This window comes from Pseudonaja textilis, chromosome 3, assembly GCF_049901715.1.
Source record: "Pseudonaja textilis isolate UNSWEBS1 chromosome 3, rPseTex1.2, whole genome shotgun sequence".
NCBI lineage: Eukaryota > Metazoa > Chordata > Lepidosauria > Squamata > Elapidae > Pseudonaja > Pseudonaja textilis.
Genome location: NC_141992.1, coordinates 151,498,908 through 151,523,206, shown reverse-complemented (window position 1 = coordinate 151,523,206; position 24,299 = coordinate 151,498,908). Strand labels below are relative to the sequence as shown.

Below are 24,299 nucleotides of genomic sequence, written 5' to 3'. Positions count from 1 at the left end.
AATGCCTAGTCATCTCACAGTTGGAATATTACAATGCATACTATGTGGGACTAACCTTGAAGAGTGTCTGGAAGCTTCAGTTAATACAGAAAACAGCCATATGGGCAGCTCTTGGGGCCCCTAGGGTGGCCCATGTCACACCACTGTTATGATAGTTGCAGTGGTTGCCTGTTTTCTTCCTGATCATATTCAAGGGATTTAAAGACCTTCATGGAATGGATCTAGGTTACCAGAGCAACCATCTCACCCTGATAAGATTAGACTAGCCCACTCATGAAGAGACATGCTGTGAATCCTATCAATCAAGGAATTTCAGCTGGAAGTCCAGGGCAGGGCAGAAAAGATTCTTCTCCTGACCAGACTTTGCCTGGTTCAAGAGAAGAGCATTTTCACCCATGCTGTCTGGAACATCGTGCTCCTGGAGGTGAACCTGTACCCCCCTTTTGCCCTTTTGAAAGTTGAAGACCTGGTTCTGCCAACTGGCATGGGCCCAATGGATGAATGGCATTCTGGAGATGATTAATAGATTAGACCAAGGGTCTTCAAACTTGGCAAGTTTAAGTCTTGTGGACTTCAACTCCCAGAATTCCTGAACATGACTGGAGGAGGAATTCTGGGAGTTGCAGTCCACAAGTCTTAAAGTTGTCAAGTTTGAAGACCCCTGGATTAGACAGACCATCTACTCCCTGAGTGAACTTTGCTTTCTTCTTCATTTTGGTCAATTGAATTTTAACTGAATTTTAAATTTATGGTATTTATTTTTTGTTTTAATAGTTTATATGGTATTTGTTAGGAATATGAGTCACCTAACATTTGGGTTAGAAATATATAAACCAGGATAGACATTTTAATACTGTCTCTTTAAGAGCATGCTAAAAACTGCAGTTGGGTGTGGTTACTCAAATGGCCATAAGATGGAGCCAGAAACCTGGGTTGTTTTAATCTTAGACTTAATCTCAGAAGAGAGTGTGTCTCAGTCTCTGTTTCCTTCTGTTGGAAAATATTGCTGTTCCTCCATTTTTCCTAATTGACTGATATTTCTGGATTTAATGTAAGTCTGATACTGAATTTTTTTTGACACTGGACTTTGTTACTGAATTATCCCTGGATTGAAAAACTGACTGATTTACCTGTAAATTACTTCGGACTGCCTATTTTGAACTTTGCTTAAACTTTCTGGAAGTAAAAACCTACATTGACTGTACAGTGTATCTGTGTACTGTGTGTGTATTATTCAAACACTTCTCTCAAATACGTCTCCCAGTATGCGCTCATTCTCCTAACAGGGAATTACCTCAACAGTATTTTTTGTTGAAGCCACCTAGAGTGGCCTTGGCAAGATGGGTGGCACAGAAGTTTAATAAATAAATCAATAATTATGATGATCAGCATGATTTCCTTTAACAATAATTGATAGAATATTGATTCAGTCTACTCTAGACCTTGTATTTTTCCCCACTGTTCCTAATGGGTATGTCAGGCTTGAAGAACCACAAGTTACAGTAAGTTTTGCTGAAGAAGATTTATTGTTCACACTGACTCTAGTTAACTAATGGTCAGCACTAATTTGGTGCTAGGTAAGAGTCATTGGAATTCAAGGGGAGGCTAGACTTGGATTGCTTGTGGCAACATAACAACTCTAGACTAAGTCCTCTCTTGACTCCACAGTGTTCGGATTCAAAAACATTTACTACTGGTTCTGTGGGCATGGCTTGGTGGGCGTGGCAGGGTACTGTAAAATCTCCAGTCAGAGGTGGTATTTGTTAGTCCTCCAAACTACTCAAAATTTCTGCTACCACTTCTCCAGAAGTCTGAATACTACCTGAATACTACCTATGCTCCACCCCCAGACTCTGCTTCTTATTCTCCTTTTGGGTGATTAATTTGTAAATGTTTTCAAGGACATGAAAAAAATAATTGTAGATTAGATTCATCAAGTGTCTGTCTCATTTGTCTGATCAAAATGAGTTTAATTTTTCTCATATGACTAAATGGTATGTTCTCTTTACAATTTCCACAGTATTGTATGCCCTTGACTGACCAAAGATTAGATAACTCCTTCTATCTGTGATAGATGTTCTCTTCCCCTGAGCACATAGCTTCAAGAAGGATGTATATGAAATGATGAGGGACCAAAGTGAACACTTGTCTAGCCACCCAAATCAGCCAACTCAATCTGGCAATCAAGGGATTGACAGATGCCACAGCCAGATTGCCCTCCCATTCCCACATTGTATATGTATATGTTTACAAAACTGATTTTAAAGTGAAGTATTTTACACCCTTTTCATGTAGTATAGTTCTGGCCATATAGATAACACTGTATGTTTATAATAGAAATAACTTTAAATTCAGCATTATATTGTTTAGATTTTTTCAAACAGCCCTGATCACTTCATGCCAGTATATTTAAAAAGAATGCATGCTCCTATACAAGGCATATTCAATCTCTGAGATCTGAGTTCTTGACAGAGTCAAATTCCATCAGAAAGTTTGAAGGTGGAACACCAGCAGTAGTAGATTAGATGAACATGAGTCAAACAAAGGTAACTTGGAAGAGGATAGCATCTTGTGAGCCAAAATAGTTTGCAAATGATACTGTATGTGGTTCAGCAGCTCAAAAATCCTTTAATGGTACAGGTTTTCTTCCACCAGTTAGATTTAATGCCATATAGATTTCTTAATATTTACTTCATATTGTTCACCTATTGTCCTGGAAGATTTCGGTGTATTTCTTATGCACTCCTGGTGATTTGTTTCCTAAGGGGCTTGCTTCTACAAATAAATATTTGCTTTGTCTAGGTTAGTCAGACACCCCAAATATCAGCAGCCACAAAAAAGGTGTTATTTTCTTCGTATAACTACCACTTAAAGATAAAACTCCTCTGGGGAAGCTTCAATTATGCTCTCTGCTTGTAAAGGTAAGCCCTTAATTAACTAGATGTCCTTTAAAAGACAGTATAGGGTGCTAGCAGGATGTGTAGCACATCAATAACATGCCTGTTACAATTGAAAACATCTGTTTTCTCAGAAGGCAAAGGACAGGGACATAACTGCTTGGATTGCCAGAATTGCCAGTATTTTCCTGTATAAAAAAAGGAAAAAAGAAAAAAACCAGAAAAAAGTGTAACAATCACTTATTCAGGGAAACAAAACCAAAGCAACAAAAATGGCCTTACTTCATTTCCTCTCCAGATGCTCAGTTGCTATAGCTATACAAAAAAGACTTCCTGTACATGATCTCCTAATCGGACAATGGCAGATGGGTCCAGGAGGTAAAACATTAAGGCATTTTGGGATAGGTTGAAATGCATTGTACATTCGTTGTAAACAACTCTTCAATGGGTTGCTTAAATGCTCGGAATAATAGTGCAGGAAAGGTTACATAACAGGTTAGTATTAATTAGCCTTCAGTCACTGAGAAAATAATGAACATCCAGCCATTAAAAATAAGATCTTTTTATAAACCAAGCAAGTTTCCTAATTAATTTCGTCCTAAAAAAAAACAAAAAAACCTGAAAAATGTATTCTGTGTACTTTGTATGTTCTTGTGTGAATTGCTTTTTCCTATGGATCTCTGGTGTGCTTGTAGTAATATTAATATATTAATGGATAAAGCTGATAATATGCGTACTGAGTATTAAATATTGTGTTTCGTTACAGAAAGAAGCATTCAACCAATCCAGATGTGTAACAACCACAGCATGTCATACTCTGACATGCTAGATACCCTTAGAAGAAGGCTAATGGAAAACAACTAGGCTGTCCAGTAGGAGCAAGTGGGATGGAAGCTAATTGCTATTAGAAAATTCAATAATTGCCATTAGAAAAGCCAAATGGCTTCTGTTAAAACATCAAGTAAAAGTTTCTGCAACGTATTTCATATTCTCTGAAGCCTGCACAGTAGCTTTCTGGTTAAACAAATTAGCAACTGCTAATAGCTAGCCTACTCTGTAGACTTTCCTGGCTCTCAAAATACATAGCTGCACGATATTTTGATTTTATACTGCAAAGAAAGTAAATCTTAAAATAATAAGGAAAAGGAAGCTATTTAGGAGAATCAATTTTAATTAATTTATTTTTTATGTTTTGCTTATTGGGAATTGCTAATTCAGATTAACACAAATACACAGACACACAATTGAATAATTTGTTATGCCCATCTCCAATTCCTCTGCATTCAATGTGGGAAATGAACTCACTAAAACCAGTAATACTGACCTTATCCGTTAATTGGTCTGACAAAAAAAATCCAAATATGGGCAAGTGCTGTGCAGAACTTTTCAAAATATCTTACAGATTCCCAATATTAACCCATCAGGTTCTTCCCTCTGCTGAAATGTCTTTAAAAGAGTTTAATTCAGGAAGCTTCACTCGAATGAAAACATACGTTGACAGAAGTCCTCCTCAAACAGCCCAGTCGGATATAATTGTGGACATTTTTGCAGACTGAATTAATGGAGTTACCCTGAGAGGTGTAAGTTACATTTTGCTAGCTGAACCTCCTAATGAATTTATTGTGTCCTGTCCAAGGTAGTTTTGCATGTTCAGAATCAACTGTTGATTTAAGAACTAATAAAACCAGATTCTTTATAGGCAATTGTCCTTCTGCTTGCACTAAATTGTATACTGGAGACTGTTCTCATTTATAGAATGAGAACAGGCTGCTAAATTGGTACTGTTTTTTCTGGGGCTCTGTTTTTTCTTTCTTGCTTGGTATGGACAAATTACTTCCTTTGTTTCCTACTTTTTTTAAAGGTGGTACAAGAAAGCCAAAACTTCCCTGTGTTTAATCAGACACTTCTAAAATGTCCAAAAGGAGCATTACACTGGAAGTATTCTGCACATGATCAGAGGCATAATCATAATAAATGCAAGAAATGTTTATGCAGTTGTATATTAAACTTTGGCATCAGGCTATGAAAAAGGCTTTTTGAACTTCCTTCAGAAGTTTGTTGTTTATCCCCTGTACTCTCAGCTATCCTTGATCCTGCCATAAACATGGTGTTAGACAATATGAAAGTAAATTACTGTTAGTGATGTTGAGCTGGATTTAATAGACTGGTGAAGTCTACAGTTATAGCACTTTGGGAAGAAGGCCTGAACAACAACCAAAGCAAAGTCCATTTCAGAGATACATAGACTAATTCTAAAGAATCTCTCTCACCTGAAGCAGTCTAGGGGTATAAGTCATTCCTGGAGTTTCAGACCTGCTTTGATGATTTAAATATATGATTGTACTGTAGTAACAACCAAACATTGATATATTTTTGAATTTCTGGCAATGCAGGTTAATATAATACCAGAGGAAGAATGCAGTTTTGCGATATATTTCTTAACCTTTCAACTAGGGATGATTTTTATGAAGATCCTCAATCACAGTGATTATAGGAATAAGAGTGAAAAGTCATTTTAGAGACATTTTCCCACTGTTATGACTTTGAACCCTTGTGTGGAGATCTTTACACTGAATATCATAGCTATATTAAGTCCCACAAAACTACAGAGGAGGTAGTATTTAAAATCATTGCATCAGTCTCAAAAATTGTAGGGTTTGCTCCTTCAAAAGGAATTCATTTGCCTGCAAATATCAATCAGTCCTGCCATTTTTTAACTTTCCCATTAAAACCAAAAGGGAAGACATCTGAAGGGCTGAATAAACCAAGTGAAAAAAAGGCCTTATTTAGAAAAGAAGCAAAACAAGATGCTGGCAGAAATCAATGGTGCTTCTATTTTGTTCTTGTACAAGCAGGCTGAAAACTAACTACTATTGTATTTTACTTTTTGTTTTAATCAGAAGCTTTCCTGCTTTTTATCTAAAGAAATTCTCATTTTTAAAAGGGAATTCCTCAGATTAAAATACTGCTTTTTGAAAAATTCTTAGCGCTACGATTTGAGCAAGCAACTTATTATTCTCAATTTGTCAATGGGTCTGTGGTCCAGTCCTGATCACTGTGGAGGATCAAATAACTTTTTCAACACACTGTTTAAGATAGTCGCAAGATCAGCATATTAAGTAAAATGTAAATACCGTGTTTCTCCAACAATATGGCCTCCACCAATAGGAAGGCCCAACATGATTTCTAGGCATGAGGTGAAATTAAGCCCCGCCCCCAAAATTTAGGCCTATTCAAACCATGCTTTTCCCTGCCATTTCTCACATCGTTTGTTAGAACTACACGAGGTGAAGAGAAATGGGCGGGGAGAGGGGAGAAAACTTGCCTTTAGGAGTGCCTGCAGGGCCTAGGCTAGAATACCCTGATAGCCGATAGAAGCTCCCTGAAGGCAGAGTCCCCAGCCGCTTCAGGGCGTGGCGTGGCTACCCGTGTCCCCTTGCCTTTAGGGAAGTCTCTTTCAGGCGATGGAAGCTTCCCAAATGCAGTCACCAGCTACTTCAATTGGCCGGTAGAAGTGGCCTTGCAGCGAGGGGAGTGGGTGTGTGCCACACCTCGCCCCGAAGCAGCTGGGGACTCTGCCTTCAAGGGAGCTTTGATTGGCTGGTAGAAGCGGCCTCGGGGCAAGCGCACACACACACTCCCATCACCGCAAGGCCTCTTCTATTGGCAGATGAAAGCTCCCTTGAAGGCAGAGTCCCCAGCCACTTCAGGGCGAGGCGTGGCTGCCCATGTCCCCTCGCCTTTAGGCAGCCTCTTCGGGATGGAAGCTCCCCAAATGCAGTCACCAGCCACTTTGATCGGCCGGTAGAAGCAGCCTCGGGGTGAGCATGCATGCACACACACACACACACACACACACACACACACACACACACTCCCCTCACCACGAGGCTGCTTCTATCGGCAGACGAAAGCTCCCTTGAAGGCAGAGTCCCCAGCTGCTTCTACCAGCCGATCAAAGTGGCTGGTGACTGCATTTGGGGAGCTTCCATCGCCCAAAAGAGACTGCCTAAAGGCGAGGGAACACGGGCAGCCACGCCACGCCCTGAAGCAGCTGGGGACTCTGCCTTTGGGGAGCTTTCGTCAGCCGATAGAAGCGGCCTCGCGGTGAGGTACGTGCATATGGGCTGCTCTAGGTGGGGGAGGAAATTAAGTCACCCCCGAAAAGACGGCCTACCCGTTTTTTCAGGGGTCAAAAAAAAAAAAGGCCTGGCCTTATTTTGTGAGAAACACGGTATTATCTAACTTTTTATTTTTAATATGCTGAGACAAGCTAAGCTCTAATATTTTCTTTCTCCTATCATCATTTTTTTTAAGACCTTAGTTTTTTGTAATGCTTTTCTCCCAAGAATCCCCTTCTAGATAAAAGATTCCACTTAGAATGTGGCAATGTCTTGGATCAAACTATAGGCTGCTCAACTTTTGATCAACTAAAACAATGATCAAATACCAAGTTGGTATTGCAAGTAGGCATTTTGTGGTGCACATAGGACAAGGATCAATAAACAAAAAGTTGGTGAAAAGATATCATTCCACAGCAATATGTCTTCCCCTTCGCAATTTTAATATGTTTGGGGGGATTGTGGGAGATTCTTAAAGTTGCAAAGGTTGAGAAGGAATGTTTTAGATGACTCTTCAAGCTCAGTTTTCAAAAAGTCATTCAGGTTTAGTTGCAGGGCAGCAAATAGCGAAATGTTCCTACTCATGAAAATCTCACGAAAAACTCATTATTTAAATAAAAATTTTACCTCTTAAGTAAACAGACTACGTATTGATTGAGCTTGAACTCTGTGTCATATGAGTAGATAGATTTTTGGACCCAACTAACAGGGACTTTTCTTAAGCTTTTAGGGTTGATTGGATGCTGAGCTGATGTTTCAAAGTGAGATGTATTATCCTAAATAAACACTCTGAAATTCACTGTCCACATTATCACTGCAAATGTTTTTGCAAGAGAAACAGAACAAAAACAAGTCACAAAAGAATAGCACAGAAATCATGTCTTAAACAATCCTTCTATTTGCCACCTTATATTTTCTGCTAAAGTGGCATTTATTTTTGACTTTTTAAGGTCCTTTTCATTAAAGGTAACCCCAAATTAGAGTCTTAACACCACGACTCTTGCCCTCTTCTTCGATGGTGGCTGCTTTTTCACACACTTTTAAAAATGACTACAACATTACTCATTCCCAAATCTTTCAATCCAAATAGATTAATTGGGATTTCAGCCAATAGGTAATCAGTCTCCTGTCTCCTCAACCTTGGCCACAGAAGACTTCACAATGGCAAAAATGCTACTTGTTAAGAAAGTCAGCAGAACAGCTGTTCACACTATTTGGAGAATGGGGAAAGACACCGTATTCCTGTCATTCCTGTATTCCTGTCATGGCTCTCCATCAATTATAAATCTCAATGAATCCTAAATACAAGTAGGAAGTCTAGGATAAAACTTATGGCGCTCTGCTCTCCCCATCTCTCTAAATATACAGTTCAATTTTCAAAAGGTTTGGAGTTTTTTTTTAATCTCCTTGATTTCCTTTCATTAAATATACATCTAATCTGCTGAAAGATAAAAGACATTTTCATTTTGCATCTTTTGCGACTGTCTCTTCCAGCCCTCTCATGTTTTGGTTTTGTTCTGGAAACAGAGCATAATGGCAGCTGTTCCTACTTCACTGAAGAAATATAATGCAGAATTCACTTGTAAACATGTAATCACTCCCTACATGGGCAAAAGGGGTTGATCAGAGTTCGTGAACACCTGTGGAAGACTGTTGCTTTTGACTACAACTATCTGAAATTCCTGATCTTGTAAATGGCACAAATACATTTTTGCTTCTAAACATCAAAAGCTGAGAAACTCCATTTTAACAACATGCTTGCTTTGGAACACTGTATTCTATTTTGGAGGATCAGATCTACAACATCAAAATCCTATGAAAATAAACGGGTGTAGGGGCTGAAGTATGATTACCCATGCAAGAAGCTTACAGTAAATAACTTATGCTTGTCTGTCTAGAAATTCCAATTTTATACAAGGCTTTTTAGAGCGCACATCATATTTATTTATCATTTCACCTATGTCTGGTAACAGTCTCAGCTCAACTTTGGATTTGTTGAATAAATTAAAATGAGCAGAGATTGAAATGAATTGAAAGTAACTTGAGAGCCTCCAGAAAGATTTCTTTCAATTTAAGTTCATGGCTCCTATAAATAGAAAGAGCATACTCCTTATGCGTGGGCTTCATAAAACTCTTGCCATGTTAAAAAAAAACATTCACATCAAGGTTTCTTCCTGATATGTCAGGTTTCTGAATAGAAGGTGAAAGGTTTTTATTTGATGTTCAATTTATTCACAGTAACTGAGAGCACTGTCCAGAAATTGAAACCTTTCAACAGCAATGATCAAAGAAATGGATTGTCTTGAAGTATAAAACAGTATATCACTTGTCAGTGTATTCTTCTAGTATGCAACAGTCTTCCCAACTGACAGTTGCTGTTTCTGCTCCTTGTTTATAAACCTGCAGGAGATGATTCAAATAGAAACCTGCTTTGTTCTTTATAGGGGGTGGCATGATGCCTCAGATGCTGGGCTTGTCAGCTGGAAAGTCAGCAACCCAGGTTTGAAACTGAGAATTACATGACAAGGGTGAGCTCCCATCCCTGCCCTAGCTCCTGCCTACCTAGCAGTTCAAAAGCATGCAAATGCAAGTAAATAAATAGGTACCACTTCGGTGAGACAGTAGCAGCCCTCAGTGATGTCATACTGCCCACATGACTGCAGAAATGTCTTCAGACAGTGCTGACTCAATGACCTCGATATGGAGATAAGCACCACTCCCTTACAGTCAGCAACAACTAGCAGAATAAAATCCACAGGAATTCCTTTACCTGTTTTAAAATTTTTAGTTCTTTATATCCTCCAAGTGCTGAAAATGTGGCTCAGGGTAAGGAAGGATGCAAAATAGGAATCAAGTCCCAAATTTCCTCAAATACTTAATATAGGATGCTTTTATTTGAAAGCAAAAGCAAAGGATGCAGAGTGCTAAAAAGGAACAACATGCAGAATGAATATTTATTCAGAGAAATCCATCCTTCATTGGATGAGTACCCACGTTAGGCTAAACCAAGGGTCTTCAAACTTGGCAAGTTTAAGACTTGTGGACTTCAACTCCCAGAATTCCTGAGCTAACATGACTGGAGGAGGGATTCTGGGAGTTGAAGTCCACAAGTCTTAAAGCTGTCATGTTTGAAGACCCCTGGGCTAAACTGTAAGGCAGTTTGGTTAGTTTGGGTTAATATAGCTGATGGCTTAGCACTATAATAAACTATGCATTGGAATTATGATACTATAGATTATTTGATTATTTATTCTAATTTAAGTAATATGAGCATGAGCTAATAATTTATTCTAATTTGTTTTCATTTAAATTTGGAACAGTTCTACTAGATAAATATAAATAGGAGTGAATGATCTTCTCTGCCTCATTAAACCTACAGAGTCCCGAAATCTAAATCCAGAAACTACCTAGCAAACTTAAGAATCAAGACAGACAAGGATCCAAAATACAGATACCAGGCTTTAGTTTACAGAGTTCAATATACCCAACTTGCAAATTGTGATTCCAGTCAGCCACTTTAGGGTTAAAAGAAAAGGACCTCAAGCTGATCAAGTGAAAATAAAAACAACAGAAGAACATAGTACATCCAAGGCCAACTATAATTATTTTCCCAACCATTATCAACTCAGTTCACATTTAGCTCAGTTCAAAACATGGTGCTCATGTCAGCAAAATATAAATGGTTTCAGCAAAAAAAAATGCAATTCATGGTTTCTTTAAACTGTGCAGTGGACAAAACACTACATTATAGAAGACATGAGAACCAGAAATAGAAGTCTTGGTGAATACTGAGATACTAGAAAATACTGTACAATTATAGCAAGGAGGGAAATGTGATAATAAATTGAGGGAAAACAGGAAGCAAAAAGCTTTAGGGTAACTAGTAATATAATTATATATAAGCATAAGGCATATTTCTTAAGATACAGAAACATGTAGCTTTGTATTTGACCTTCCAGTAACCTAGTTGTAATTATAGATCCTCTTAGTTAGCTAAACTGCTGTTTGATCATTAGACTCTTCTGCTGGCATGACTGCCATTCACATTAAAAGAGTTTTCACAGACACAGCACTTAAAGACAAGCAAAATTGCAAGTACAGTAAGCGAATGAGTTGAGGATAGATAAAACACAAAGCCTGGGGTTAAATCCTGAAATTTTAACGTTCATTGTTACAGGAGTGCTTTCTCTCTCAAAGAAAACATATAAGAATGAGATTGAAATGATTGGTGATGCACCAATAGAACCAACAGTAAACTTTGGGTTGTATTTCTTTAAAAGGTAACAAAGGGTGCCAAAGCTGACATGAAGAGGAAATGGCGAGGCTCAGGTTTTATATACAAAAAATCTCAAGTTCAGTTCTTTACCTCTCTATGCTGACTTAGGAAATATCAGTGACTGAATTTCTGAAAAGTCACCACCGATTCTGAGCCAAGCAGACTAATAGTCTGCTCTTTCTAAAACAATTTCTAATATTCCCATGACAACTTCAATATTAAGCAGGCTGAGCTCTAACTTCAGCCTCAAGGTTCCTGAATAGAAAACCAATTTTAACCACCAAGTCCAGCATATTGCATCTTTGGTGAAAAAAGCAGAACCTTCCTGTGGCATTATTTAAGGACAAGGTTATAGAAATCCAAGTAAGAAAGGCGAGCAAGGGGAAAAGAAGAAGACTTTAGCATTTCTGGTTTTAAGACAGAGACAACCTTAAAACCACTCACTAACATTGCTAATCTTGTAAATTTTTAAATTTCTTTATGATCCAAGTAAAAGCCCTCTGCCCAAAGATAAGTTAACAACAAATGTTAATTGCAAAAATTAAAAACCAGCATTTGAATAGCAGTATACATCCAGCACACAACAGAAAAAAAGGAAGGGAGGGAGGAAGGAAGGGAGGGAGGGAGGAAGGAAGGGAGGGGGGGAGGGAATTCTGATTATAAATTAAGTGAAGCTGGAGCATAAGTTTTTAGAAAAGTGGATATTGATGAGGCTTCCGTTATATCAAAAATTTTAAACTTTTAACAGTTGGTTTAAAAAAGAATATGCAATCAAAATAAGCACTTGGTGCTTGTTCTTGGAAAGAGTTTTCAAAGACTTTAAAATTAAGGAAACCATGTTAATAAGTTTAAGACTTAATAATAATATTAAAAAGAACAGACATCTGCAGCTGAATGCATCAAAATCACTACATGCTTGGTGATATTACAATGGAACTCAACCCTTCTGTACTTGATATGTGAAATGTGTATATTTCTGTCACTAAATCACAATGCACACTCATTTTCTGACTGCTTGTTTACAGTACATTGATGGTTGGTTCTAAAAGGCGGAAGCTACGGTATCTACTGCTACTTTTTCCAAGTAGCATCATCTGCACTGAATGATCCTAATATTCTTTTGCTAGCATGGGGAATTTATAATTAAGAGCCTGCTACTCAAATCCCTATGTGTATATAATTGTTTAATATTTTCTTGCATCTTTTACCTCAAGATTTCTTTTTTTAATGTAGCATTCCCTTGCACTTCACTACAAAGTATAATGCTTCAAATTTTCTATTGAGTTCCTTCAGGTTAAAACTGTTGTATTCAGCAGGTTTTAGATAACATGGATGTGAACCAATTCAGAACTGCATTCTGTCCCCTATATTGATATTTTCCTCTTTCACTGTTCAAATATATTAATTTGTTGCTGTCATATCAAGCTGATCCTTAATGCTACAATTTGAGACACACATTTACTTGGAAGTAGAACATATAATATAAAAGTAGAACATCCTAAATTCAGTGAATTTTCTATGTAGGCATGCACTGCACTACACTGCACTACACAATTTTTAAAGCATCTAGTAATTGTTGGGGGTTTGCTTGCTGTCAAAAGCACCATTTCTTAATATCCATGGCTCCATGGGGGTGGGGGGGAATCAAGCACTAAAGATTTTAAGCCTTAAAATTTATTCAGTATTCTAAATTATTGAATTAGGCAAATAACATTCTAGAAGTTAACAACTAAAGCTACTTTACAATCTCTTCATTAATTTGTAATAGGAAATCGTAAAGCATAAAAACAAATGCTTAAGTTAGTTAGATTTTTAAATACTTCTTGAATTACAGTTAAAAAATAAATATTTTTTTAAAGAGTGGAAGAAATATTTTGTGCATATTTTTTTCCATAGCACAATATAACAAGAGTGAAATTGCAGCATTGTGTGAAACATCTAACATAGTTTATCCATCTATTCACATTGTAATCTTTTAAAACTGAAAAATGCCAACAATTCTGATAATGTACTTTCTGTAAATATAATCCACCATTTTCTTTGCCTCTCTAAATCAAATGGAATTAATTATTGACATTATTCCTTACAAATCCATAAAGCATATTTTGGAATAATTGTGGCAGAGTGTTATCTAAATTAAGCAATTTTCCATTCAGAAGCATCACTCTCATATTTACAGCATCTTTCTGTTGGTCTTTGCACTATCTTTCCGTTACTGCTGCTCTTCCTATTGGATCGTCCCTAAGATTTTCCCAGCATTTTCCTACCAGCCTACTCACCCTGATCTCCTCAGCAATTTTCTGCCAATACCACCAGCCCCCATTTCCACAATTATTTCCAGTCTCCCTGCTGACTTGTTCCCATATCTTGAACTACATGTGTTATTTTGTATAATGGAGAATTATGAAAGATGTAACTTTGAACAAAAAAATATCAGCCATTTCAAGTATTTAAACTAACACCTCTGTCCTATGGATGGATAAAGATCCAAACAATCAATTTGTTCAATAAGCTTCAAAAATAAAATAACCAAAATTCTGATCAGAACTTGTCAATATGAAGACTCTTCTGTAACATCTAGAATGATAAACTCCAGATTAGCATAGTATCAAAACTCATTAGCTATCAATATAGAATTTCTAAGCATCTGGAAATGTCACAGCTCTGTGTAAGCATATGCTGAAGAGAACATTTCTGATAGAATCATTTTTTTTACTATGTAAATGTTTAAATATTTAAGTAATAATGTAAGTAATAAGGTAACAGAAGGCTGTTTTTTCATCCTTAATATTAAAAATTAATTCATTATATGTATTTTGCCTATCCTTAGGCTTCTTTCATTCCATGTCTGCACTGCTTTACATAATCTACATCCAAATAAATACTATCATGCTGTAGACATATGTAAACTTAGCAATAGGTACTAATGCCTTAAATCCAGCCAAAAGAATAATTGCTGTCAGTCTGAGCAGAAATATTGAGCTGTGAAAAGATGCTGTTGAGCTGAAAACTTCATTTGCAGGGCAAATTATAAAAGCAATCCCATGATGATCTTATTTAGCAAGCTGTCATTCACAGATAAAAGACAGTAAAATGGTCCTAGTGAGTTATGAGTGCTTTCTGATTGCTCAATAAACAGGCAGTTTTGTCAACTGGACATGACTTTAATTGGATTATCTTGTGTGCTGACTCAGTTTTAGAGGATGCCAAGTTTCAATTACAGGTAGAAAGGGTCATTGGTCAAACCCTCCCTTTTTCTGGTGTCATTATGTATCATTCGGATAACGTTGAAGTGGGAAGAACAACTACCGTATTTATACATGGAAACAATCTATTTCTAAAAGCAAATGATGAAATAAAAGTGATAGTTTTTAGACTTTTACCAGACAATTATACAAATGTGATACATGAAGCAAATGCCTTAACCTAAAATTAATCTAAATATACTGTAACATGTAAGAACAACAAACATTCCAGAAGCCATTCCAATTGTCAGATATCTTATTCTCAATAAATTTCACTTCAATTTAGCTTGAACTTTCTTGACAAATGGATTCATATAGCCCTTAACAGGAAATGTTTTACATAATTAGAATTGCTATATTACCTATCAATTGTAACCAGTAAGTTTGATTCTTAATTATTTGAACTTCTATTTGTTGCTTACAGAAGCAGAAGCAAAATTTAAAGCCTTTCTCTCATATATATATTTTCCACTAGCCTCTTTTCATTCAGTAATCAGTTTGTTGTTTGTTTGTGAAATTTAAGTACGGTTGTCCTCAAATTACAACCACAACGGAGCCCAAAATTTCTGTTGCTAAGAGAGACATTTGTTAAATGTGTTTTGCCTCATTTTGCAACTTTTCTTGCTACAGTTGTTAAAAGAATCATTGCAGTTAGAAATCCGGTTGTTAAGTGAATCTAACTTCTCTGGTGATTTTGCTTGTCAAAAGATTGCAAAAGTTGATCACATGACCACGGGACACCACAACCATCATAAATATGAACCACCTGCCAAGAATCTGAATTTTGATCACATGACTATGGGGATGCTGCAACATTCATAAGTGTGAACAATGGTGATAAGTTCCTTTTTTAGTACCGTTGTAACTTTGAACAGCACTAAACAAACTGTTGTAAGTTGAGGACTTGTACTTTCACTTACAGCCTCTTGACAGAAGCTCTGTCTAACTCTTGGCAAAAAAGGCTGCACTATTTTGCTCAAATAAATTTTGCTCAATAAATAATACCTACTAATGCTTTAGATTAGATGATTTTTTTTTCTTTTCATGCTTAATCACACTCAGTGTTAAATAGCCCCTCAACATTTCTTTTCTTTTGCTCAATAACTAGTCTACTTATTCTCCACCTTTTAACCCAATTAAGCTTTTTGTCCTCTGAAACTGTTAAAAATTCAGTTCTTTCCATACAATCTAGTATTAACTGCAATGGTTTTATAATTACTTCACTGTTATCATGGCATTTGGGGGGAATTATATTATTGTATTTTGCTGCCTATAAGCTGCTTAAAGGTGGAATGACTGATGTGACACAAATGCTTTTGTAAATAAGATCCCTTCCTGAATCATGAGGTATATACCTGTGTGTATGCACACATTCTCTCTAAAATATTCAAGCTGTACAGTGAATAAGAACAAAGGAAAGGTAGACCTGTTCAATTTTTTAATAATTAGCACAATGTTTTCCAAAAAGAGAGCATGGTTTCATCTGGTTATTGTGAAGGGCAGGATAAAAGTTTGAAATTGATAAAAATGTGATCAAATATTGACCGTTAACTTTAATGTGCTCAATTAAATGAATGACATATTTACTTGCTGATGGTCCATGTTTGTCAGATCTCATCTTCAATTGTATAGGTGTCCTTAGCAAATTTGAATTACATAAATGATGGCATGTACATTATGATACACACTTTTCCTTTCTGAATTTGCATCTTGATTTTTGATACACTTACTTTTCATTTTTGTGTCCTGATGTTATGGAGCATATTTCATCTTTTTCTCCTTCTGGTACTATTCTCATTGATGCCTATAGTATGTTCACACATTTTAAGAAAAGTCCAGAGAAATTGGATAATATAAAATTTGAATACTTTTTACAATTTTACAGAAAATGTACTTTGGGAATAACAGATCACACTGTGAATAAATTGGTGTCTCAGTTCCTTTCATTTAAATGATAATAAATCTGAGTCAAATGATCCCATGGGTTATTTATTTTGGCAAAAATCTTTTGAAAAAAATGGGGTGCTACAGATCATTCTTGATCATTGTGTGTTAAAAAACAAGCTTTAGCTAGAACTGATCAGATCTCATGGCATCGTTGTACAGATATGACTATATGTATGGTCTCTGAATAAGAGCCTAATGTTATGATTGCCACTTAAACAATTTTTCAATCTTCATTGGTCAAGTAGAAATATAATTTGTGCAATGAAAATGCATTCATACCAAAAATAACGTGTGGGTGTGTGGGTGTATGAACAACTTTATATATTAGAACTGGAAACATTAATTATTAATTTAGTAATCATACAATAGACTCTATAAATCCTTTTTCACATTAAATGATAATCAGATTTGGTCTTTAATCAAAGAACAGATAAGATAAAAATACTATTAGGTATAGTCCGTTTCTTGTTTATTTTTTCCTTTATTTTTTTCTCGTTTTAAATTAAAGGCCACTGTAGAAGATTTTCTTGTTCAGCCACAAAGTCATGTCTGACTTTTTGCAACCCCAAGGATCATAGCACCCCAGAGTCCCCTTTTCTCTCCACTGTATCCCAGAGTTTGTCAAAATTCATGTTTATTGTATCAATGACACTATCTAACCACTGTCTGCCACTCCTTTCTCTTTTTGCCTTCAATCTTTGTCAACTCTTCTCCCCTCTTCTCATTAAGTGGCTAAAGTATTTGAGCTTCAGCTTCAGTATCTGTCCTTCCAAAGAACAGTCAGGGTTGATTTGCTTTGAGATTAAGCAGAAGGTGTCATATAATTAATAAATTAAAAGATCAGGTCTATCTTTGGTCAAGTTTTTCATAGGCTTGGTTTTAAGAGAAAAGGGAGTTGTTCACTATTTTATCTATTACAATTATTTGCCATATGACTCCTTTACTATATAGATTATGTATACTTCGTGGCATGTCATACCATGCAGAACACAGCGAACTACAAGACCAATAAACACAGACCAAGACTCCCAACCAATCAGGGTGAAGACAAAACCATTCTGGCACAGCAATAGGCTGCCTCAAATTTAAATCTGAAACCACTATAAAAGCCTAACTCACAGATGAACACTATACAGAAGCCTGATGATGGCAGATGAGATTCTGCTGAAACGTCGCTACAACTTTAAAAGCACAGCTACTATGACGTGGGAAAATACCTGAGCAAAGCAGAATGATATATATATATATATATATATATATATATATATATATGTGGATCTTTGGTTGTTCGGGTTTTCTCCCGCGTAAGATTCATACATACATATACATATATACATATACATATACATATATATGCCATATATGCCATATATGCCATATATACCATATATTGTAACTAAAAAGGTTGCTTCTCAAAACATTTCCAGAAAGAACAGACGTAGGCTGGAAATTGACTTGATAGATCTAAGATTCAATACATCTCTGGTCCTTTTGAGGAACAGTCACTTTGAGATAATCAATTTTCCCTCATATTTCCGGGTTTTCTCCCAATTTTCTTTTGACCAATCCTTTAATTCTTCCAGTTTTCCCCATTCCTCTGTGAAGCATATTAATTTTTTCTTTTTCCTTTTTTTTTTTTTACAAATCTTTCATATGCATTAATTGATTTTCTTGATTACTGCCTGGTAAAGTGATCATCCACTTACTCTTGTTGTTTGATCTTGGCATTCCATATCCAGGTAGCTGATTAGTGGGATAATAGTTACTTACAAATATTAAGTCCTATTAAATAACTGAATATAACTAATTCTAAAACCAATCAAGTATCTTTTGCTGAATGGAAGGAAAATGGTGCAATTTCACTGCTGATGATTTTGGGAAAAATAGATGGACAGGCCTGAAATTGTTCTGCATAGCAGTATAAATCTCCAGAGAAACTTGAAAAGAAACTTGAAAAACAATGTAAGAAACATGTCGTTAATTCAGGCATGAGTATCATTCCTTACTAAATATCTGTGTAGAAAATAATTAAGTGGATTATCATGATTATATGACAACTTTCAGCACATCAGTCAATCATTACAGTATATATATACACTGTATATTACAATGTGCAATATAAACACAATGTTGAAAAATACTGAGCATTAAATACCTGGAATGTAATTGTTGTACAGGAAATCCAGAACTACAATAGTCCGGAATACTTATGCTCTGCATATATTTAGAAATTCAATTAGACATCTTAAAATTTTAAGATATTAAGCCTCTGGATAGTCTTTTATCATCAAAATTGTCTTCTGCTCTTTTCTAATAATCATTTGGATTATTAGATTTTCTTTTTATTAAAGTGGCTTCTGACCTTAAAGAAATGAAAATATTTCTTTAAAAGGAAGATACAAGATACAGCTCAATATAGGAAGACAGTTAGGAAGTAAACATTAAGATAATCTTTGCATGCTAAAATATATTCCATTTCAACAATACTAATATGTAAAAATGTAAAAGATGGAATCAAGAAAATGCCTTGAGAAAACATATCTTCCGAGGTTTCTTAAAAGTTTATAATAGAAATGCCAATGGAATATACTCACTCAAAGAAAGTATGTATGTATGTATGTATGTATGTATGTATGTATGTATGTGTATGCATTTATGTATGTATCTTGCACCAAGGCAAATATAAACATTTACATGTGGTTTGTAAGGATGTGGGTGTCGCAGTATTTATAAATATTGGATGAAGGTATAAGGGAGAAAAAAGTTATAAAACAAACATACATATACTTTCAAGAAGCTTTTTTTTCTTCCGTTATTTTTTCTTTCCTTTTTCTTGTTTCTTATTTATCAACAACAACTGATACAAAGGAAAATTTAGTATTAAATATTAAGCTTAAGGTAAGTCCATTTTACAACTGCCTACAAAGCTGGGGTGGTATTTAAAGTGTGCAGTTACAGCCACCCACTGTCTTGAAATTTTTGACATACACACACACATACACACACGCACACAGGATAGAAGGCCTTTCTTCTTGTTCTTTCAATCAAGTATTTCTCAGAAATGGAAACACTTATAATTCTTGATTTCAAAACTACACCTAAGTTGGTCCCATGCCGTTGAAAGTTTGAAAGCTAAAACCCAAATATTTATACGGAAGTCAGATTGTGTAGGTATCTAGTATGTTTCTTCCTCCTCAGCCCTGCCAATACTTTGGTGTCTTTGGTTTTTTACCTGATCAATTTTTATATATAATCTGTATTAAAACTAATACCAACTAAGTAAGAAAGAAAGAAAGAAAGAAATCAAATAGAAAATGAAATTTCAAGAAAATTAAAGAGAAAGAAAAGAACAAATTTACAAAGATATAAGTTCTGGTATAGTTACAAATACAAATATATTTTAACCTTCCTAAACTTACATATAAATCTACTTTCTATAATTGATCCTATCTAATTATAAAAACCATAAATCATAAATTCATTTTTGTTTGTTTTTACATAAAAGATCTGTAAAAGACTTCCAGTCACCCATAAATGTAGATGATATCTTTTCATTCCCAGATGAAATTTCTTAACTAACTTCCAAAGCAGTCCAAAATGTAACAATATTCTAAGCTGCCCTGTTGGTCACTAGGGCATTTTTGACCAATAAGAGAATAGTGGTCCCAAATATGCTTTTTAAAAAGCTAACTGGATTTTCTTTTTCCTTGAGGACATTTGCTTCTCATCCCAGAAACTTCTTCAGTTCTTGGATGAGAATCAAAACACCTTCGAGGAAAAACAAAGTCCAGTTGCCTTTTGAAAAAGCACCTGGATCCTAAGCATCTCCATAGTCAAGAGAACAGTGGCATATCAACCCATGTGGATACAAAGTGAATAAAATTTTTAAAAACTCAATTCCATTCTTTTTCAACATAAAAACTCATGAGTATTGAATCCAAGCATGTTGCCATGAAATGCAATCAGAAATGATAGCCTTCATCCTCGCCAATGTCCTTGTATCTACCCAAGATCCTGGCAGCATGAAAAATGCAACACTTGTGGTCAAATTCAATATCTTGGGTGACATGTGATAAACACAATCTACCTAATATGCAGAGTTTCTTGCTATTTTGAATGTTGTGAATAGAGGATGGAAAACTCCAAATAAAGGAAAGGAAAATATAAAGACCTTTCTTAATGGGATGCAGTACCAGAGGTGGTATTCAGCAGGTTCTGACCAGTTTTGGAAAACTGGTAGAGGAAATTTTGAGTAGTTTGGAGAACCAGCAAATACCACCTATGATTTTACAGTATCTTTCCCCTGTCACACCCACCAAGCCACACCCAAAGAACCAGTAGTAAAATTTTTTGAATCCCACTACTGTGCAGTACACACTTAAATATTTAAAAGAAAATGTGGTAACCAAAGCGAAACAACAAAGTAGTCACAGATCAAAGTAAACAACACTTTCAAGATGATTTCTTGAATGAAGCAGAATTGAACTATATTCTTGAGAAGTATGATGGGTCTTCCTATAAAATTAAACACTGTTCCTGGGGAGTTTGTCATTGTAAGAGCAAATATGCTTTTCACTATTAAGTACATTGATCTACACTGTTACTGGCCTACACACTTGATTGAGGCTATTCTTGTTGCATCATGACATCCAATCACAGTAGCTACAGACTCTAAGAGAAGAAAAGAAGAAATTGGCAAAATACCTGCAAGAATCCTTAGGGAGTTTAGAATGATTGAAGTATTGTATAGACCGCGACTTGAGTTATACAGAGGAGTCATTTCACAACAAACTGCAGGAATAGGAACTTTTACACAATTAATTAACATCAAAGGAATTGATACGATTGCAGGAATTGTTTTAATTAAGGAATGCTGTGGAACAAAATATTCTATTCCAGGCTACTCTGTCCCCTGCAGAACACATAACAGCTAGGGAAAAGACCATGAGAAGGGTATTTACAAACATATTTGACATATTTTCTTCAGTGTCTGTATCTGAGGTCAGTGACAGTTATGGTATTTAAAACGCTTGTAAAAAATATGTGATGAAGTTTTAAGACACTTAATTGAACTGTATAAAAAGAGCAGAAGGTCTATTCAGTATTCAGTCAGGTTCAGGAAAACCTCTTAACATTGCTGAAGGGTTTAAATATCTTAGGAAAGAAGTCCCATGTTATAGAAAATGAAAAAGTTTATAAAGTGTTACATTCTCAGCTCAGAATTATTCAAAGAGATGGTATAATTGCAAGAAACAATGAAGGGAATGAAATAACAGAAATGGAGCATTGAAAACATTGTTTTTCAGTCAGGGGGAGCTTTATTGCAGAAATTAACCAGAGATCTCTTGAGCTGCTGTTTCAAAGTCAGTTCTGTGCAATGAGAGGTGCAATGGCTCAGTGACTTAATGATGTCAGAGAATGTCCAGCGGTTTGAGTCCTATCACCGTGTGATGAAGTGAGCTCCCATCACTCGTGTCAGTTCATGCCAACCTAGCAGTGTTTCACCATATGCTTCACACTGCAGTATGAAGTCAAGCTAGCTACATGACCATGGCAACATCTTCACTCACTCAATGGACTCCACTGGCTCAATCGCTTAAAGAAACAGAGATGTGCACTGCCTCCTAAAGTTGGCTACGACTAGCGGACTAAAACCCTTTTATGGCCAATGGCCTTAGGAGAAATCTCTTAAAAGAGCCTTAACTAATCCTAAATGAAATTAGTCTTTACATAGAACTCCAAATAGAGACTTTGTTACCCTAGAATAAGATGAGGGGCTCTAGAAGCATATAGCAGAATTTCCTTCATACCATGTTTCAGAACGGAGTCATAATTTTTATTTATTTATTTATTAAATTTGTTTGCCATCCATCTCACTACCAGATGAAAGGCATATTCGTTTGATAAGGAGAAAATCCCAAGATTAGTGAAGATGAGTGAACTGTCCATGACACTGCACTAAAGTTTCGTGTCTTGCTCACATATGTACAACAATTATCAACCAATAATGATTTACCTGTGTGATTGCCACATTCTAGCCAAATTATTAATTTATGGACATCAGTGCTCTATTTTTTTAATTGTTTATTTTGGCCAGTCTTAAATCAGTAAAATATTTATAGCTGAAAACATGGCCAATGTGTTTTTAGCGGTCCTTGACCTCTCGTGACAGTTTGGTAAGGATCTCAATGACAGAGATGTTTGGTAGATAGCTAGGAAGGTAGATGCATAAAGTATCATCATTTTATGCTTATATTTAATACATTTTTATAAAATAAGATTATGCATTTAAGTTTTAATAATTATGTATTTCCAACTTTACATGATTTTATGAACACTGACTTTCAAGGAAAAATGGGAGTAGCCTAGGTTTTAGTATAGAAATATATTGAGTAAGCTCTTGGTACTACACTGTACTTTAAAATTATGCATTAGTTTTCATTTTTAATTAAATGCAGAAAACTTAAATAAAAGGAAAAAAATCAATAGTTATCAACATTATTTATGCTGTATATCACAAGCCAATTAGCTTAAATTGACCCAATATATATCATATAAATTAAAAGGAGCAAAAGGGGAAATAAAAAGAAAGAAAAATATTTTATGGAAATAAATTATAATCATCTAAATAACTCAAGGATCAATAATCAAATCAAAGATCCCTTCATTTGTTACCTGTTTTGTCAAAAAAAAGAGCCCACTCACAATAATAGTACAAAGCATGTTGATTTGTTAAACCATTTCTTCCCAATTCTTTTTCTGTGAATACTTTTGGCAGTAGAACAATAAAAGTACCATAATGTTTCAAAAGAGGCAAGTTTTCAGCATTATGGTTGGATTGGAAAATATATCTAGCAAAACCAAATATATCCATTTTCATTAGCAAATTAGGAATGTGATCAAGGTCAGTCTAACAGTAAAACATGCCTATTTATTCAGATATTTAATCTCCGAAGAAAAGATTGGCTTGCAAAAGTGAAAGGTACAAAGATAATGCCCACAGGTCTGATTATAATTACCTGGATGACTTGGGTAATGATAAATCTGTCTTGTTTCAAACACAATCCATTAAGATTCATTAATCTGTGTACTGTAACTTGTACTGATAGGTTAAAAGTAACAAGTGGGATAAGATCTTACAGTACATATTGCTCCTGATTCAAAGTTCAGCCAACCATTTTTCAGAATACTCCATTTCCTTTTCCTTCTTCTCAGTGTTTTGTTGTCCAATGTAATAAAGCAATGATCTTGTCAAGACATAAATGAATTCATCCTTAAGGCTGACACAGAGACAAGGTCATAATGGAAAAAAAAGTGAACTAAGCTCTAGCCGATTGCTAAACTGGTAAAATAACATTTGTCATAGAGCACTCATCCTTAGGAGATAGACTACTAATCAAAAGCAAAATCAATTCCAAGAATTGATTCCAAGAATATGTTCGAAAGGAAGAATCTATTGAGTCGAGATTCTTTTTGTGGGACTTCTGTTGTTAAGATGATTGAAATCTGAGAACATATGGTAGGCCTACTGTAAAATAATGATCATGGTAAAAATGCTAAGCATACAGACAACATATCCTAGCATCCCTTGAGAATTCTAGGTAGAAAGGAATTGGAAAGTGCTGCTTCTAATGCAAGAAAATAACATATATTGTCCCATTAAATACTCTTTCTCTTACTGTACTTTCTCATTTGCATTCTAAAGCTTTCTGGGGCAGCTCAGTTTCAATTGTGGTACTCTATCTATTGCATCTAGTCAGATTCTCCCTCTTTCATTCTCCCCAAGCATTTTATCTGGACTGATCTGTGAAAG

General features: G+C 35.6%; 1 pseudogene; it reads left to right on the top strand.

Moving 5' to 3' along the window:
• The first annotated feature begins 15,881 nt into the window (after window positions 1-15,881).
• On the top strand, window positions 15,882-21,867 carry LOC113435637 (nicotinamide phosphoribosyltransferase pseudogene; annotated as a pseudogene).
• The last annotated feature ends 2,432 nt before the right edge of the window (window positions 21,868-24,299 follow it).